The sequence below is a fragment of the Triticum urartu genome, chromosome 3 (genome assembly GCF_003073215.2).
Source record: "Triticum urartu cultivar G1812 chromosome 3, Tu2.1, whole genome shotgun sequence".
Lineage (NCBI taxonomy): Eukaryota > Viridiplantae > Streptophyta > Magnoliopsida > Poales > Poaceae > Triticum > Triticum urartu.
Window position 1 is genome coordinate 21,224,998 of NC_053024.1, and position 5,518 is coordinate 21,230,515.

The following is a 5,518-nucleotide window of genomic DNA, read 5'->3' on the forward strand; positions in this document are numbered from 1 at the left end:
TCGACCACAAGATTGAATAGGAATGGGGAGACAGGATCACCTTGTCGCACCCCCTGACCAGTCTGGAAGTACGGCCTGACCTCCCCATTTATGTTGACGGCCATGCGTCCACTCGTAACCAGCTGCATAATCGGAGCCACCCAATGGTGGTCGAAGCCACGCCTGATCATCACCTCCCGAAGAAGGACCAATGTACAATGTCGTATGCTTTATGGAAGTCAATCTTAAAGAACACGGCGCGAGGCGCTTGCTCTTGACTTCATGGATAATCTCGTGGAGGATGAGAATCCCATCCAAAATGTATCGACCTTTCGTGAAGGCCATTTGGTTCGGTGATGGATCCGGGGCGCAATTAGGGCCGCCCTAGTGGCGTACCCCTTGGCCAGAATCCAAAACAGCACATTGGGGACCGTGATGGGTCAGAACTACCGAATATCGGTTGCTCCAAGGACCTTCGGGATCAGGGATATGATCCCGTAATTGAGTCGGGAAACGTCCAAAGTTCCTCGAGAGAACTCGAGGAACATGTCAAGGATGATCTCCTTGACCATCGGCCAGAACGCCTGGAAGAAGCGAACCGGTAGGCCATCGGGTCCTGGTGCCGAAGTTGGGTTCATTGCTTTGCCAAAAGTCTCTACATCCGTGGCATCAAAGGGAGCGAGGAACGCAGAATTCTCCGCATGAGATATATGCTGGTCAGCTGATCAAATATGCTCTGCGAGGGCGATCCCACCCATAGGGCGGCCGGCAAAAAGCGATTTGTAAAAGTCATCATCTAGTGATGAGATCGCTGGGGGGGGTCCTGCAAGAGCTGACCTCCTTCCCATAAAAGGGGTATGGAATAGCATCTCAGACGTCCATTAGCAATGACCTGGAAGTAGGCAGTGTTGGCATCACCAAACAACACCCAGTTCAAAGATCCTCGTTGGCGCCAATACTCCTCTTCTTTAGAGTAGATGTCCATAAGAGAGTCTTCCAGATTATATCTATGAGCCTATTCCTCTGCGGAGAGACCTGAAATATCCGCATGGAGGCCAAGGGAGCGGATCTCCTCAAGAAGGGAGGTGTTCTGGACCCGAAGGTCCCTTCCTCTGTTTGCTCTCCAACCCTTCATGAATTTCCTGGAACGTTTAGATAGGTGATGCCACTCATCCAGGATGGACATCTGCCTATGGGGTTCGTTAAGCGACGTGGGCCAGTGAGCCTAGACGGCAACCACAAAGCCCGGCTGTCGAAGCCAGAAAGTGTCGAACCTGAATCGGGGGGGGGGGACAGGGTCTCTCATCCATCGAGGACAAGAGCAGGGGCACATGGTCAGACCCGATGCACGTAATAGCCTGAAGAGAAGCTAAGGGGAATCGAAGCTCCCAATACGGGGAGAAGAATACTCGTCAAGTACACTAAGGGTAGGGGCAACCTATCTATTAGTCCAGGCGAACCTCGCCCCGACCCTGTCAAGCTCCAGAAGGCCTAAGTCAGCAATCCAGTCATTATATCTTCGGATCTCAGCAAGATCGACACGTGAGTTACTCTTCTCAGCGGCGGAGCAGAGAAGGTTAAAATCTCCTCCCACCACCACCGGGAAGGTAGCGGAGGTTATTGATGACCCACAAGTGTAGGGCATTTATAGTAGCTTTTCGATAAGTAAGAGTGTCGAACCCAACGAGGAGCAGAAAGAAATGATAAGCAGTTTTCAGTAAGGTATTCTCTGCAAGCACTGAAATTATCAGTAATAGGTAGTTTTGTGATAAGGTAATTTGTAACAAGTAGAAAGTAATAAAAGTTAATAACGTGCAGCAAGATGGACCAATCCTTTTTGTAGCAAAGGACAAGCCTGGAGAAACTCTTATGTGAAGGAAAGCGCTCCCGGGGACACATGGGAATACCGTCAAGCTAGTTTTCATCACGTTCATATGATTCGCGTTCGGTACTTTGATAATTTGATATGTGGGTGGACCGGTGCTTGGGTACTGTCCTTACTTGGACAAGCATCCCACTTATGATTAACCCCCATTGCAAGCATCCGCAACTACAACAGAAGTGTTAAGGTAAACCTAACCATAGCATGAAACATATGGATCCAAATCAGCCCCTTACGAAGCAACGCATAAACTAGGGTTTAAGCTTCTGTCACTCTAGCAACCCACCATCTACTTATTACTTCCCAATGCCTCCCTCTAGGCCTAAACAATGGTGAAGTGTCATGTAGTCGACGTTCACATGACACCACTAGAGGGATGACAACATACATCTCATCAAAATATCGAACGAATACGAAATTCACATGACTACTAATAGCAAGACTTCTCCCATGTCCTCAGGAACAAACGTAACTACTCACAAAGCATATTCATGTTCATAATCAGAGGGGTATTAATATGCATAATGGATCTGAACATATGGTCTTCCACCAAGTAAACCAACTAGCATCAACTACAAGGAGTAATAAACACTACTAGCAACCGATAGGTACCAATCTGAGGTTTGGATACATAGATTGGATACAAGAGATGAACTAGGGTTTGAGACGAGATGGTGCTGGTGAAGATGCTGATGGATATTGACCCCCTCCCGATGAGAGGATCGTTGGTGATGACGATGGTGATGATTTCCCCCTCCCAGAGGGAAGTTTCCCCAGCAGAACAGCTCTGCCGGAGCCCTAGATAGGTTCTGCCAAGGTTCCGCCTCGTGGCGGCGGAGTTTCTTCCCGAAAGCTTTCTTATGATTTTTGCCTCGATGAAAGACCTCATATAGCAGAAGATGCGCATCGGAGGGCCACCCGGGGCCCACGAGGCAGGGGGTAGGGCGCGCACCCCACCCTCGTGGCTAGGGTGTGGCCCCCCTTTGGAACTTTCTCCGCTCAGTATTTTTTATTAATTCCAAAAAGGACTTCCATGAAGTTTCAAGTCTTTTGGAGCTGTGCTGAATAGGTCTCTAATATTTGCTCCTTTTCCAGCCCCGAATCCCAGCTGCCGGCATTCTCCCTCTTTATATAAACCTTGTAAAATAAGAGAGAATAGACATAAGTATTGTGACATAAGGTGTAATAACAGCCCATAATGCACAAGTATCGATATAAAAGCATGATGCAAAATGGACGTATCAACTCCCCCAAGCTTAGACCTCGCTTGTCCTCAAGCGAAAGCTGAAATCGAAAAATATGTCCACATGTTTAGAGATAGAGGTGTCGATAAAAATAAAATACGGACATGAGGGCATCATGATCATTCTTAGAACAACAACATATATATATATATGTAGTCATATGATCTCTTATGCTAAAGTAACAATTCAATCACAATTTCAAGTATGAATCATAAACTTCATTGAAAGCTAATAAACTCAAATCTCGGTCATTGATGCAATTGCAATTTATCATAACATAGGAAAGAGTCAATATAAGAGCTTTTCAGCAAGTCCACATACTCAACTATCATTTTGTCTTTCACAATTGCTAACACTCACGCAATATTTATGGGTATGGAGTTTTAATCGGACACGGAGAAAGATACGGGCTTATAGTTTTGCCTGCCAACGTTTTACCTCAAGGGTAATGTCGACAATAATAGTTCATGAAAACTCACATCCAATTAGCTATATATATCAGGATCTTTCCAACACATTGTGCTTGCCAAAGGATAAAATGTAAAAGGGAAAGGTGAAGATCACCATGACTCTTTGCATGAAGTATAAAACAAGAATAAAAGATAGGCCATTCGAAGAGGGAAGTAGAGGTTGTCATGCGCTTTTATGGTTGGATGCACTAAATCTTAATGCAAAAGAACGTCACATTATATTGCCACTTGTGATATGGACCTTTATTATGCATTCCATCGCTTTTATTTCTTCCACATCACAAGATCGTATAAGGCTTATTTTCTCCACACTAATAATTCATACATATTTAGAGAGCAATTTTTATTGCTTGCACCGATGACAACTTACTTGAAGGATCTTACTCAATCCATAGGTATATATGGTGGACTCTCATGGAAAAACTGGGTTTAGGGATATTTGGAAGCACAAGTAGTATCTCTACTTGGTGCAAGGAAATTGGCTAGCAAGAGAGGGAAAGGCAAGCTCAACATGTTGGATGATCCATGACAATATAATTTATCTCAGATGTAAGAAAACATAACCCATTATGTTGTCTTCCTTGTCCAACGTCAACTCTTTAGCATATCATAGTTTAATGAGTGCTCACAATCATAAAAGATGTCCAAGATAGTATATTTATATGTGAAACTCTCTTTCTTTATTACTTCCTATTGATTGCAACGATGACCAAAACTATGTTTGTCAACTCTCAACAAATTTTATTCATCATACTCTTTATATGTGAGCTCATTACTCTCAATAAGATCTCTTTATTTCTTTTTATTATTTATGTTTTATTTTATTCCCTCAAGATTATAGCAAAATAATCAAGCCCTGGACTCAAAACTAATCTTTATTATATATAGCTCACGAACTCGATTACATAAGAAGATCATAAAGCAAAACTCACAACTAGATCATACTAAAACTTTATTCTACTAGATCAAGATATTATCAAAAGGATCGAACTAAGAAAAAACGGTAAAGATAAAAGTTGATGGTGATACGATACCGGAGCACTCCCCCAACCTTGGCAGTTGCCAAGGGGAGTGCCTATACCTGTGTGATTATGTCTCCTTCTTCGGGGTGGTGATGTGATATTATTGGCGATGATGCCCCTCAGGATACGATTCTCTTCCTCGAGCTTATTGACTTGCTGCTTGAGGTTCATTATTTCCTTACGGAGCTTGCCAGTGACGGCTAAAGCTCCTTTCACCCAAGGATGTTGCATAGCTGCGGGAGAACAAGTAACACTCGTTTTCATATTTTCATAAGAGAGAAATCTAACATTGGAAGGGATGACCGAGTTTGGAATAGCTGAGCTCTGTAGTTCCCCCATCATGAATCCTGCCCGGAAACGAGAAGTAACTTCTTGATCCTCCTCCATGGCGTCTATCCTTTTCAAGTCAGCTTCCATCTCTTCCTCCGTTGAGGGCTCAAAGTGATAGGCATCGCTGTTTATCCCTGGGCCTGGTGTCGGACGAGACACCCGACTCTCCCCGACTGACTCTTGAGAGGACATCTTGCTCTGATCTGCGGCAGAAACAACTCGAAACAAAGACAGGAGATATTTGCGTGATACGATGGTCAAAACCTTTGGGAGATAATATAATGAATTTTTACCGACCAAGAGAAGTATCGTGCAAGAAAACGGAGTCCGGAGAGCACACGGGGTGCCCACGAGGCAGGGGGGTAGGGCGCGCCCTCCACCCTCCTGGAAGCCCCGTGTCCTTTCCGGTCCGCTTCTTATTTTCCTATTTTCTTAAATATTCCAAAACGGAGAAAAATTGCCATTAGAACTGTTTGGGAGTCGGTTTACTTACCGTACAACGTACCTATTCCTTTTCGGAGTCTGAAACGTTCTGGAAAGTATCCCTTATGTATTCCTCCGAGGTTGCGGTTTCAATAACATTAGTTTCAA